Source organism: Trichosurus vulpecula, chromosome 7 (genome assembly GCF_011100635.1).
Source record: "Trichosurus vulpecula isolate mTriVul1 chromosome 7, mTriVul1.pri, whole genome shotgun sequence".
In the NCBI taxonomy this organism is placed as follows: Eukaryota; Metazoa; Chordata; class Mammalia; order Diprotodontia; family Phalangeridae; genus Trichosurus; species Trichosurus vulpecula.
In genome coordinates, this window is record NC_050579.1 from 260,745,681 (window position 1) to 260,759,965 (window position 14,285).

The window sequence follows — 14,285 nt, forward strand, 5'->3', positions numbered from 1 at the left end:
CTCCATCAACGATGTGTCTTTTCAAAAAGTTCCTCCAACATTTGTCACTCTCTTCTCTCTCCATCTTTGCCAACAGTATCAGTATGAAGTGGAATCCTGTTGTTGCCTTAATTTGCATTTCTCTAACTATTGACAGCACTGACAAACACGCCATTTTTGTGTTCATGAACTCTGAAAGTCCCTTACCTGATCACAATCCGTTGTCGTTCTATCTCTCCCTCTGCCTTGAAACCTCAAACCTGGTTCTTCTTCCTCACCATAATCCCCAGTCCCTCATCCCCTGTACTAGCTACACTCTCTTCCTTCTCCACTTTGACCCCTTGTTGAACCAGTTCAACTCCATACTGTCATCATCTCTAATGCCAATCTTGCTCAAACCTCAACCTTGGATCACTCATACCACCCATGACCTTTGCTCCTACACACATGTGCCACTGAACAAAGCTGGAGAAAATCACAAAATCATGCTGACTGGGTCCACTACATACTTATATTACATAACCTCAACTGGGCTCTCACTAGGGCAAGGCAATCCTCTTACATAATTGATTCACTATCCCATTCACCATAGCAATTCTTGCAAACCTTTTCGTCCCTCTTCAAGCCTCTCATGGCTCCCTCTCCCCCAGCTCTTTTGGCTGAGAACCTTGCTTCATATTTTACAGAAGAAATTAAGGCCATTTCCTGAGACCACCTGCTTCTCCCTTCCTCCTCATCTCACATCACCCTGATGCCTTCTGTCAGTATTTCCTCCTTCACCCATCTCACATGAAAAAGCAGCCCTTCTCCTCACCAAGGCAAGCCTCTGTACACGTATAAATGACCCCATTCCATTCCATCTTCTCCAGCAGACTGCTCCCCTCCATCATCCCTGCTTTGTCACTTATCTTCAATTTCTACTAGCTGCTTCCCTGATACCTGCAAACATGCCCATGTCTCCTCTACCCAAGTCCCTCTCCTCAACCTCCCACCTCCACTAGCAGTCATACTATATCTTTTTTCCCTTTTGCAGCTAAACTCCTTGAGAAGGCTGTTTGTGACCCAGTACCAGCATACATTGACTATTCTTGCAAACCACAAAGGCTTACAAGGGGATAGAGGCAAGAGGTTCCAGCGAACATCAAAGGAGCCCTAACTCTGAGCTGGATCCTGAAGTATTTGGCTTTGGGGACTTTCCTCAATACCACAGGAATGGAAGGAAAGGTTGAAGCTGAAACTCAGCAAGAGGTCAGGCATGTTCTCACTGCATGAGTAGGATGTGGGCTGTGCTTGAAGTTCAACCCACAGGTCCGGTTCACTGATTTCCAACCATTCAGAGAAAGATCTAGGGCTATTACTCTATGATTAAAGGTCTCAGAAACCATCTCAAAGAAATGCTGGTTAGTGGTATTATCACAGAATACAGCAGCCCTTATGCATGCTCCATAGGGGTAGTGCCTAAGAAGAATGGAAAAATGCAGGTGTGTGTTGATGACTGAACTTTTAACAAATGGACTGATGTGGACCACTGCACTATGCCACAGCTACAAGAGGCGCTGGATTATTTGCTAAGCTGCCAGTGGCTTTTGGACTTGCACAGTGACTACAACCAGATTCCTATGTCTGAGGAAGACAAGGAAAAGACTGCTTTCATTTGTCCAGCTGGACAGCTCGGGTAAATGCCTCAAGGCATCTCAGGTGCACCAGACATTTTCCAAAGGCTGATAGAGAAAGTGGTTGAAGACATCAACTACCTTGAAGTGTTAGTATATCTTGATGATATCATTGACTTTAAGACATTGGAGGGACATGAGGCGAGAGTGATGAAATGTTAAACTGGTCAGAGAAAGTTAGTCTGAAGCTGCCAATTGATAAATGTCAATTTTGCAAAGCTTCTGCAAAATATGTATATGGCCACACTGTTTCCCAACAAGATGTGAACACTGATCCAGAAACGGTAGAAGCATTTCTCAAGTGGCTATGCTCACGGGATGTTAAAGACTTAACTTTTCTGGGATTTTGTGGTTATTGTCACAGTTTTTTTAAAAGAACTATGCTATTTAAATCATCAGCATTTCTATATATTACCAACAAAGTCCAGCAGCAAGAGACAGAGAAATTCTATCTAAAATAACGGTAGACAATATAAAATACTTCAGAGTCTACCTGCAAAGACAAACCCAGGAACTATGTGAACTTTTCACATAAATAAATTCAGATCTGAACTGGGAAAATATTAATTGCTCATGGGTATTCTAAGCCAATATAATAAAAATGACAATTCTACCTAAATTAATCTGTTTATTCAGTGCCATGCCAATCAATCAAAAAATTATTTTTTGATAATATAATTGTAATACCTTTCCAGCCTTATTACAGCTTACTCCATCTCCTGACTAGGCTTGAATGCTCTCCCTCCTCAACTTTACCTCCTGGTTAGAGCTAGAAAAAATATTAACAAAATTTCATCTGGAAGAAAAAAAGCTCAAGGATATCAAGGGGATCAATGAAAAAAAAAATACAAAAGAAAGTGGTCTAGCCAAAATGGATCTCAAACTATATGATAAAGTGGTGATCATCAAAACAATCTGGTATTGGCTAAGAAACAGAGTGATGGATCAATAGAATAGATTAGGTACAAATTATATTACAGTAAATGTCCATAGTAATGTAGTATATGATAAACCACGAGATCTAAGCTTTTGGAACAGAAACTCATTATTTGACAAAAACTGCTGGGAAAACTGGAAAGCAGTATGGCAGAAACTAGGTATAGACCATTATCTCACACCACCTACCAAAATAAGTTCTAAATGGGCACATGATTTACATATAAATGGTGATACCATAAGTAAATTAAGAGAGCATGGAATAGTTTATCCTTCAGATTTATGGATAAGGGAAGAATTTAGGGCCAAAGAAGATATAAAGAATATTACAAATGTAAAATAGATAATTTTTATTTTATAAAATTAAAAAGTTTTTGCACAAACAAAACTAATGCAACAAAAATTATAAGCAGAAAACTGGGAAAATTTTTCAACAAGTATCTATGATAAAGGCCTCATATTTCAAATATAGAGAGAACAGAAGTCAAATTTATAAAAATACAAGTCATTCCCCAATTGATGAATGGTCAAAGGACATGAATTCAGTTTTTTGATAAGTAAATCAAAGCTATCTATAGTCATATGAAAAAATGCTCTAAAGGAACATACTGAGAGAGGGAGATAAGGAGAGATAGAATGGGATGGATTATCTCCCATAAAGGTGGCAAGAGGAAGCAGTTCTGTGGGAGGAGGGGAGAGGGCGGATGAGGGGGGAATGAGTGAACATTGCTCTCATCAGATTTGGCCTAAGGAGGGAATACCATACATACCCAATTGGGAATCTTACCCCACAGGAAAGAAGAGGGAAGAAGAAAAAAAAAATAGGGGGAATGATGGAGGGGAGGGCAGATGGGGGTGGAGGTAGTCAAAAACAAACACTTTCGAAAGGGGACAGGGTCAAGGGAGAAAATTCAATAAAGGGGGATGGGTTGGGAAGGAGCAAAATATAGTTAGTCTTTCACAACATGAGTATTGTGGAAGGGTTACACATAATGATACAAATGTGGCCTATGTTGAATTGCTTGACTTCTTAGGGAGGGTGGGTGGGAAGGGAAGAGGGGAGAGAATTTGGAACTCAAAGTTTTAAAAACAGATGTTCAAAAACAAACAAAAATGTTTTTGCATGCAACAAGAAAATAAGATACACAGGCAATGGGGCGTAAAAATTTATCTTGCCCTACAAGAAAGGAAGGGAAAAGGGGATGGGAGGGGAGTGGGGTGACAGAGGGGAGCGCTGACTGGGGAACAGGGCAACCAGAATATATGCCATCTTGGAGTGGGGGGGAGGGTAGAAATGGGGAGAAAATTTGTAATCCAAACTCTTGTGAAAATCAATGCTGAAAACTAAATATGTTAAATAAATTTTTAAAAAAATGCTCTATTGATCAGAGAAATGCAAATTAAAACAACTCTGAGGTACCACCTACTACCTATCAAAGTGGCTAATGTGACAGAAAAGGAAAATGTTGGATATTGGAGGGGATGTGGGAAAATTGGGACACTAATCCACTATTGGTGGAGTTGTGAACTGATCCAACCATTCTGAAGAGCAATTTAGAGCTATGCCCAGCTTGCTTTACTAGAGGCTTTGAGGAACTTCCTCTTGGGTGAGATCTGAGACTCACTCTCTCGGCTTAGCTGAATTATCTCATTCCCAATGGGAGAGCTCCTTCACTCTATATTGTCTGGCATATATTCTCCTCTGTTTATATGCTTTCTCTGATTTGAGTTGGAAAAATGGGTTTCTTTGATTAAAATTAAAAAAAAAAGGCTGCCTGTAATAAGTTCCTCTGCTTCCTTTTCTCTCACATCTTAACTATCTACACTCTGGCTTTCCTCATCATTCAACAAGAACTGCTTTCTCCAAAGTAACTAATCATTTCTTAATTGCCAAATCTATTGGCCTTTTTTTCAGTTTTCATCCTTCTTGACCTCTGTGTAGATCTGACACTACTGATCACTCTTTTCTCAATACCCTCTTCTCTTTAGGTTTCAGTGACCATCCTATCCTGGTTGTTCTCCTTACCTGTCTGACCACTTTTGTGGTCTGTTTTGGATCTTCATCTAGGTCATGGCCTTTAAAAGTAGGTGTCCTGGCTCCGTCCTGGGTCCTTTCCTCATCTTCCACTCTACTATTTCACTTGATGATCTTCAGTTCCCGTGGCTTAAGTAATCTTCTATGCTTAATCCCTAGTCTCACTTCCTATTAGACATCTCAAATAAGATGTCCCACAGACATCTTAAACTCAACATGTCCAAAACTGAACTCATCATCTTTCCCCAAAAACTTTCCCTCATTCTGAATCTAGCCTTTACTGTCAAGGATACTAACATCTTTCCAGTTAACCAGGTTCATAACCTAGGTGTCTTGCTGAAGTCTTCATTCTCTCTCACCCCCTTCCCATCCAGTCTGTTGTCAAGTCCTGCTGATTTTACCTTGATAGCATCCCTTTCTTTGCCTCTGTCACTACTGTGATGCAGATCTTCATCACCTCACACCTGGATTATTACAATATCCTGCTAGTTGGTGTCTCTACCTCAAGTCTCTTTGCACTCTAGTCCATCCTCCACTCAGCTGTCAGATTAATTTTCCTAAAACACAGATCTAACCATGTTACTCCCTATTCAGTAAACTCCAATGGCTCCCTATCATCCCCAGGATCAAATATAAAATCCTCTGTTTGGCATTCAAAGTCCTTCACAACCTGGTACCCTCCTAACTTTCCAGGCTTGTTACAGCTTATTCCATCTCCTGACTAGGTTAGAATGCTCTCCCTCCTCAACTTTATCTCTTGCTTTCCCTCAAGTCCCAGCTAAAAATCTCACTTTCGAAAGCCCCACCTTTCCTGATCCCCCCTTAATGATGGTGCCTTCCCTCTACTGATTATCTCCAATTTATTCTGTATACATCTTGTTTGTACATAGTTTATTTCATATTGTCTTCCCTGTTAGACTGTGAGCTCCCTGAGGGTAGGGATTGTCATTTACCTTTCTTTCTATCCCCGGCACTTAGCACAGTGTCTGACACACAGTAGATGCTTAATACATGCTTATTGACTATTAGTAATTTAGACAATGTTTTCATATATTACAGTTTTTTCCAATCAACAAAAGTCTACCTTTTTCCCTCCCACCTCCTCCCTCCCCATATTGAGAAATAGAATATTTTTCATATAATTCTTTGATGCTTTAGATTTCTTCCTTTGAAAACTTCCTATTAATATCCTTTGACCATTTATGTATTGGGAAAGGGCTCTTAGTCTTATAAATTTGAATCTGTTCCTTGTATATCTTGAATACGAGGTCTTAATCAGATAAACTTGCTGCAAAGGCTTTCTGCAGTTAACTGTTTCCCTTCTTATTTTAACTGAATTAGTTTTGTTTGTGCGAAACCTTTTAAATTTTATATAATCAAAATGGTGATCTTCTGTGATCCTCTCTGTCCCTTATTTGGTCTTGAACTCTTCCCCTAGCCTTATATCTGAAAGGTAATATCTTCCTTGTTCCTCTTATCTGCTTGTGACATCACTCTTTATGTCTACATCATGGACCATTTGCTGTCTATCTTGGTATACCATGAGAGGTGTTGGTCTGTACCTATTTTCTGACAAACTGTTGTCCAGTGTTCCAAGGAGTTTGTCAGATAGTGAGTCTTTACTCTAGTAACTGGAGTCTCTGTTTATTGAACACCAGGCTACCATATTCATTTCCTTCTATGCTGTGTACCGAATTTTTCCCATTAATAGATTTTTCTGCTTTTTAACCAGTACAAAGTAGAATGCTACTCTGTAGCAGAATTTGATTTGGTATTGCTAAGCCCTCTTACTCCCCCCACTTTTTTATTTTTTGAGATTCTTGACCTTTTGTTTCTTCAGATTAATTTGGTATTTTTTCTAGCTCTATAAAATAATCCTTTGATAGTTTTATTGGTACAGTACTTAATTTAGTTGTCATGTTTGTTTTATTGGCTCAGCCTACCCATGGGCAATTAATAGTTTTCTTATTACTTAGCTCTGTATGTCTGTAAGGAGTGCTTTATAGTTAGATTCATACATTCCTGTGTGACTTGATAAGTAGACTTCCAAATATTTTATATAGTCTATGGTTATTTTGAATGGGATTTCTCATTATAGCTATTTCTTCTGGATTTTACTGGTAATATGTAGACATACTGATGATGTATGTGAATTTATTTTATATACTACAACTTTGCTGAATTTATTGTTTCAATTGATTTTAAACTGATTCCTTCTTGCTCTCATCAGATTTGACCGGAGGAGGGAATACCATACACACTCAATTGGGCATCTTACCCCACAGGAAAGAAGGAGAAAGAAGATAAAAAAGGGGGGATGATAGAAGGGAGGGCAGATGGGGGAGGAGGTAATCAAAAACAAATACTTTGGAAAAGGGACAGGGTCAAGGGAGAAAATTGGATAAAGGGGATAGGTTAGGAAGGAGCAAAATATAATTAGTCTTTCACAACATGAGTATTGTGGAAGGGTTATACATAATGATACACATGTGGCCTATGTTGAACTGCTTGACTTCTTAGGGAGGGTGGGTGGGAAGGGAAGAGGGGAGAGAATTTGGAACTCAAAGTTTTAAAAACAGATGTTCAAAAACAAAAAAAAAAGTTTTTGCATGCAACTAGAAAATAAGATACACAGGCAATGGGGTATAGAAATTTATCTTACCCTACAAGAAAGGAAGGGAAAAGGGGATGGGAGGGGAGTGGGGTGACAGAAGGGAGGGCTGACTGGCGAACAGGGCAACCAGAATATATGCCATCTTGGAGTGGGGGGGGAGGGTAGAAATGGGGAGAAAATTTGTAATTCAAACTCTTATGAAAATCAATGCTGAAAACGAAATATATTAAATAAATTAAATTAAACTGATTCCTTACTATTTCCTAACTAAATCATCACATCATCTACCAAAAGCAGTAATTTTGTTTCCTCTTTGCCCAAGCTTATTCTCTCAATTTGTTTCTTGCTTTGTTGCTACTGCTAGCATTTCTATCATTGTCAAATAATAGTGGTGATGCTGGTAATCCTTAATTTATCCCTGATCTGACTAGAAAGGGCTCTTATTTTTCTTCTTTCACCCTATGACATTTGCTCTTGGTTTCAGATAGCTACTATTTACCATATTAAGCAAAAGTCCATTTATTCCTATGCTTTTAAGAGAAATAAGTGTTAGATTTTGTCAAACGCCTTTTCAGTACTTATCATTATAATCATGTGGCTTTTATGAATTGTTATATCAACAGTTAATTTATAATCTTCCCTATATTCAACAAACCTTGCATTGCTGGTATAAAATCCAATACAGTCATAGTATATAGTCTTTCTAAGGTTATTTGCTAATATTTTATTTAGAACCTGCCTCAACGATCATTAGGAATACTGGTCTTTAGTTTTCTTTTTCTGCTTTTGCCTCTCCATGGTTTGCATATAAACACTAAATTTTTTCCAAAAAAGAGATCAGAAAGGTCTCTTTTCCAATTTTGCAAGCAGATTATGTAATATTGGAGTTAATTATCCATTTAATGTTTGATTAAAATTAACTCATAAATCCATTTGCTCCTGGAGTTTTTCCTCCCACTTTAAGTAGTTCCTTTATGGCTTGTTCAGTTTCTTTTCCTGATGTTGGCTTATTTAATCTATTTCTTCTTCTGTTAATCTGGGTATTTTGCATTTTTTGGAGGATTTGTTTTCTCTAAATTATGTTTTATAATTATAAGCATATAATTGGACAAAATAGTTTCTGATAATGTCCTTTATTCTTCAATTCTATGCATTCTTTTAAATGAACAATTTGGTTTTCCTTGCTTTTTTTTAATCAGATTAGTTTACTTGTTAGCTATTTTATTAGTTTTTTTTTTAAATAGCATCATCTTATCAATTCAAAGTGTTTTTTGCTTCAATTTATTAATCTCTTCTTTGATTTTCAGAATTTCTACTTTGTTGTTTAGTTAGGGGAATGGTTTCCCTTGCTCTTTTTTATTATTATTATTAAGTTGAATACCCAATTCATTGGTCTTTTTCTTTCTATTCTTGATAAAAGCATTTGGAAAAATTAAGTTTTCCCCTAAGGACTACTTTTGCTGCATATCATAAATTTTGTTATATTGTCATCTTCCTTGATGAAAGCTTCTGTTGTTTCTATAATTTATTCTTTGGTCCACCAAATTTTTTGAATTAAGCTATTTAGTCTCCAATTGATTTTTAATTTTTTCTTCAAAGACTCTTTATTGAATATAGTTTTTATTGTACTGTGATTAGTAAATGATGTTTTTAATATTTCTAATTCTATGCATTTTCATGGTCAGGTTTTGTAAAGATGCCATGAATGGCTAAGAATTATTTAAACTCCTTTCTATTCCCAATGAGTAATCATTAGAGATCTATCATCTCTAATTTTTCTAAAGTTCTGTTCAGGTCCTTTAACTTCTGTCCTGTTTAATTTTTTGTTAGATTTCTCTGGGTCTGAAAAGGGTGCACTGAAGACTCCTATTATTATCATTTGATTATTTCTCCCAGCAATGTGATTGATTTTTCCTTCAGATATTTTGATGCTATATTATGTGGTGCATCTTTATTAAATATTGATATTGATTCATTTTCTATAGGGCCTCCAAACATAAAGTAATTTCCATGTTTGTTTTTTTTATATCTAAATTTATTGTAGCTTTATCTGAAACTATGATTCCACCCCTTTCTTTTTCTGAGTTCATCTGAAGCACAACAGATTTTGCTCCAGTCGCTCCCTTTAATCCTATGTGAACCTTTCACATAGAGTTTCAAGCTTGTTTTCCTTGTAAACATTTTGTTGATACTTTTTCCTAATAAATTCTGGTATCATCTTTTGTATTATGGTTGAGAGTTCGTCCTATTTACCTTCATGGTTATGATTATTAATTGTGTTTTTTCCTTCACCCTTTCCTCCTATACTTTTTCTTCTCTTCTATCCCCTTCCTCTTTACAAATAAGAAGGTGGCAAAGGAAAGGGAGTTTACCTAACCCTTGTGATGGATAAATGAAATGTCCTGTTTCCTGTCTATTGTCCCTTTTCTCTTCTACATGCCCCATCCTAGATTTTTACTCTTTCTTCCTTTTCTTTTTATCCCTCCCTCAAACTCCCCCTTCCAACATTGGAGTTTGTTTTACTTATAACTATTTCCTTATTTGTTCTGCCCATCCTTTTGAACTCCTTCATCCTCCTCCCCCCTTCCTGTCCATCCTATTTTCCGTTTGAGTTTAATGCTTTTCTGTATCAAGGATGCAATGTGTATGTGCTGCCATACATATATTATCAGTGGTAACAACTTGTACATCACCCATTACTGGCATTTTGTATACTAAGTATGTACTTCCTTCTAAAAGAACACCTTTGTTTCCAGTGAGGTAAGCACTTACCAAGGCTCACTGTCTGGCCAGCTGACTGACAAGTGGAAGTACATAATCATATGGACAGCTAGATGCTCCAGAGCTTAGGTAACAATACATCCCAGTCCCTGCCAAGATTTTTCCAGGTCCTTCGAGAAAAACATTCATCAGAACTAGCCATAGGGATTCATGTACATGCCTATCTTTTTGTCCTGTGTGTGGTAAACATTACCATAAAGTACAGCCTTTTTGCTCTTAAGGGGCAAATGTACTTTTATTTTTTTGACAAGAGAGAGATTACCAGCAAAGTTACTTTGTCCTTTTACTTCAAACTGGTTAGGTGCCAGTGCCTTTCCAGTAGGCTGCATAAATTCAACATTGAAAACCTTGACTTCCAGCAGCATCCTTGTGAACACTTCATAATCTGACTTAACAGTAGGGTAAGCTTCAATTCACTTTTATATTCATGATTATAGCATTTAGCCCTTTGAGTTAGATAAACCTGTATGTAATTTAAAAAAAAAAAGACCCATCATGTTGGCCATACTTGGCTCTTTAGTGGTTTCCTAACGTGCTGTGCCCAGCAGATGAGGAAGGTATATAAGTACTCTTAGTGAATCAATTTACCTTGGACACCAGCTCCCACCCTACCCCTCCCTCCCTTCCCTAAGTGTGTTATGCCAAGCTCCAGAGTAAGGTAAGGATCACTTTAGGCAAAACCAGTTGGTCTTATAGTAAAGCAAGATCTTCTTAACCAACTAGCAGAGAAGCAGGTGAAGAAACAAGGTAATTATTCTCCCTGAGGGGTAAAAAAGAAAAGACCATAGTCTTGGCTCTGGAGCCAGCCTACATCTTTTCTTTCTAAATTCCCTGGCCATTTCAGGAGAATGGCCCTAGACTTTGCTTGTAAAAAAACCCAGGTCTACCTAGATTTCATCATGGTTAGAATATTTGACTGTACTCCTTTTACTAGCTTGAACCAGGCTCCTACCTATGAAGCTTAAAAACTTGCTCCCATCCACTCATGGCCCTTTCAGTACCTCCCACCTTAGTTTGTCCTACATGTAGTTGTCAGTCAAGAGGCACATATTTATTGTTTGTGCTAAGCACTAGGAATCCAAAGGAGGTACATGCATTATGTGTTCCCAATTCCCAATTAAGCTGAGGAGCTGGATCCCCAGAGCCTTACCTCCTACATCTTCTGGATCTCCTCTACTTTGCTCTGTTATCTCTCTCATCCATTTCTCTTTTCAGTTGGCTGCCATCCTTATTCTTCTGATCTTTTCTCCAATCTAATTCATCTGCCTCAAATCAGGGCCTTCTCAAGCATAGTGACCCATCTCTAAGCATGACTAGTACACGCCCTTAGGGTTTTAGCTTAGCCATGAGCAGGTGAGGGTTGTCTTTCTAATGCTGTCTCATAAGCCCCCACCATTTCGTTTCACACCATGATTATCAATTGATATCAATTAGCCCAACTTAATTAGCTTTTAGAAAGGAGTTTTGACTAAGGTAGCATAGTTGATATAGTTGAGACAAACATTCCTACCAAAAGTCTGCAACACACTCTCCTTCCAGTATTTACAGAATCCACAGGAAAGTGAGCTCAGGCATTCAAAGTACATGTAACCCATAGATCATAAGAGCTCCTTCACATAAGAGCTCTCTTCACAGCTCCTAGAAATACTTTGGTTGTAGACCTCAGGATGTTACCCTTAGGTATGGTGTTGGTGCCCATGGGTTTAATTATCATCTCTACACAGATGATTCCCAGGGATATATCTGAGGCCTTTCTTCAAAGGTGAAAAGGCGTCAACCAGAGCAAGGAAACGTGGGACAAGCTAATTTATCTTCCTTCAATCTCACCAGCTGATTTGGCTCTGAAAAACTGCTAGTTCAGGCACGCTCTCTCTGCTGCAAACTGATTCACCCCACCACCAGTGCTGACTCTCCCTGTATTCCTAGAAGAAAGCTTTCTTCTCTGGATCTGGGTCTCAGAATTAGGGCTATTCCTCTCACATGTGGAGTAGTGGCTATGACCAAAAACATTAGGGTGAATGCAGTGGCCAACCGCTCCCTGAAGTGAGTATGCCTAACAATGTGTGATACTCTGCTTCTCTCCTTCTCTCTCCTATAGACATAGGACATCTTTTCAAGTGCAAAAGAAATAGAAGAATAGAAAAAAGATTAGAAAAGAAAAAAAAGAAAAGGGATTTGAAAGGTGTCTATACCAGTATGTGCAACCCTTCCTGACTCTTCTTAGCAGCATCTCCATGCAAACGTTAAGAATGTATTTTCCTCCAATTCAGGATGAATACTGTAAGGAAAAGAACAAGTGAATCAAACAGGGAAAAGACTTACAAATTATTTATAGGTCTTCTCACGCTAACAATTGGGACTCACTGCTGGGGGACTGTGGTACTATACGTTCTCCCTCTCTAATCAGAAGCCCCTCTTGGGGAGCAAGGAGCACCCACTCACAGTCCAACCACTGGATGAAGTTCAGTCCACAATAGGTAACCTGACCACAAAGAAGTGGGGTCTGACTCGTTTTCTTGCATTCTTTGGCTGGTGCCCCTAGTACAACACACTTCCAGTCCCCTAGGAAAAGTGTGCCTATAGCATAGGTGTGGCTCATGTCTAAGGTCATGGCTAGGCCTCATTCCTAAATAGGGAAAGGAGAAGAGACCCAAACATACATTATAAAACAGATATGGGACAGGCACTTACTTCTTGCACATAAAAGAAATACTAAACACAAAATACCCAGAAGCTCTATCATGGTATCTTCATTCCCCCTACCCCACTCCCCTCTTTTTCTTCCTTGACTGGTGCTAATTTGCTCATCCCACCACTTGCCACTATTCTATTAAGTTGAGGTGGCTCCATAGAGAGCAGCCAATGCAGCTACAACTCACTTTCATTGTCCTAGGAGTAACCCCAGTATGAGGGAGCACAATTCTATTATTCATAGGAGCAACCACCATTATTTTGCTTCCTGTTTACATAAAATCCATCACAATGACACCATTAAATCTTAAGCAAAATATTTACAGGAATAGTCAATATCACAAAAATGGGTCACACCCTCCCTCTAATCAACCCCATCTTTGGGGAGGAAAACGACCCCAAATGTCTATAAACCTTGCAACAAAATATGAGTAGGGAAACCTATATGCCCTGGGACAGTTCAGTGCTCTGGACTTCAGGCCATGTCCTTGATCTCTTTAGAAAACAGTATGTAGCACATGTGGATGCTTACCTTCTGGTTCTCTATACTTTTCCACTAGACAAAAATTACTTTTCTGCTAGCCACAGGCTGCTGAAAAAAATGTTAAGCTCTTCTAATAAAATAGTAGCATTTTACTACTACAGAGCAGCTGAGTAGTGCCGTGGAGAGAGTGCTGGGTTTGGAGTCAGGACCACCCATACTCCTGAGTTCAAATCCTGAGACACTTACTAGTTGTGTGACCCTGGGCAAGTCACTTAACTCTGTTTGCCTCAGTTTCCTCATCTGTAAAATGAGGTGGAGAAAAAAGGTAAACCGCTTCAATATCTGGGCGAGACAACCCCCAAAAAGATCATGAAGAGTGGAACACGAATGGAAATGACAAAACAATGAGCACTGTGCTCTTTCAGTAAAACAGGCCTCCAGGGCAGGTCTCAGTTTTCCAAGGCTGCGCCTTTGGCTGGGAGATAAAACTACTTCAGTGACAAGCGGTTCTCCTGAGGCAGTAAATTGCAAACCTCCTCAGGTCTACCCTCTGGGATTTGAGAAACTTCCCTTTCTAAAACTGTGAAAGGTACGAAAGAGCAATCCATAGGAGCCCAGGTAGCCCTTGGTACCACAGGACTCTGCTCTCTTCAATCAGGCGCCTGAAGCGACAGAGCTCTCTCCAATCAGAGCAGCCGCGGTGCTCTCCCTTTGCAGTCAGCCCTCAAGGTGTAGCAGGGGCTCACGAGGAGGCAGGTAAGCTGAGGCAGCGCTTTGCATGGCCTTCTCCCATCAGCCGCAGCCAGGGCTCTCCTCCACTTCCCTCCGGAGGCTCCCTCCATCCTCACTTTCCCTTTCTCAGGTGTGTAGGTGTAACTCTCCTCTTCAGCATTTTCCCTTCAGGCCTCATTTCTCAGGCCGGGATACTTCTTTAAAGTATTTGCTGCTGCTGTTTTTGTTGCTCAGATGTATCTATAGCCTCCATGTCTGGGTTGGGGCCTGTGCGCCTCTTGCCACAGGGCTGCCCATTCTTTTTTCCATCCACTGCATTTGCAAAGCTCCAGTAGGGTATTTCTCAGGTATGTGGGCTCT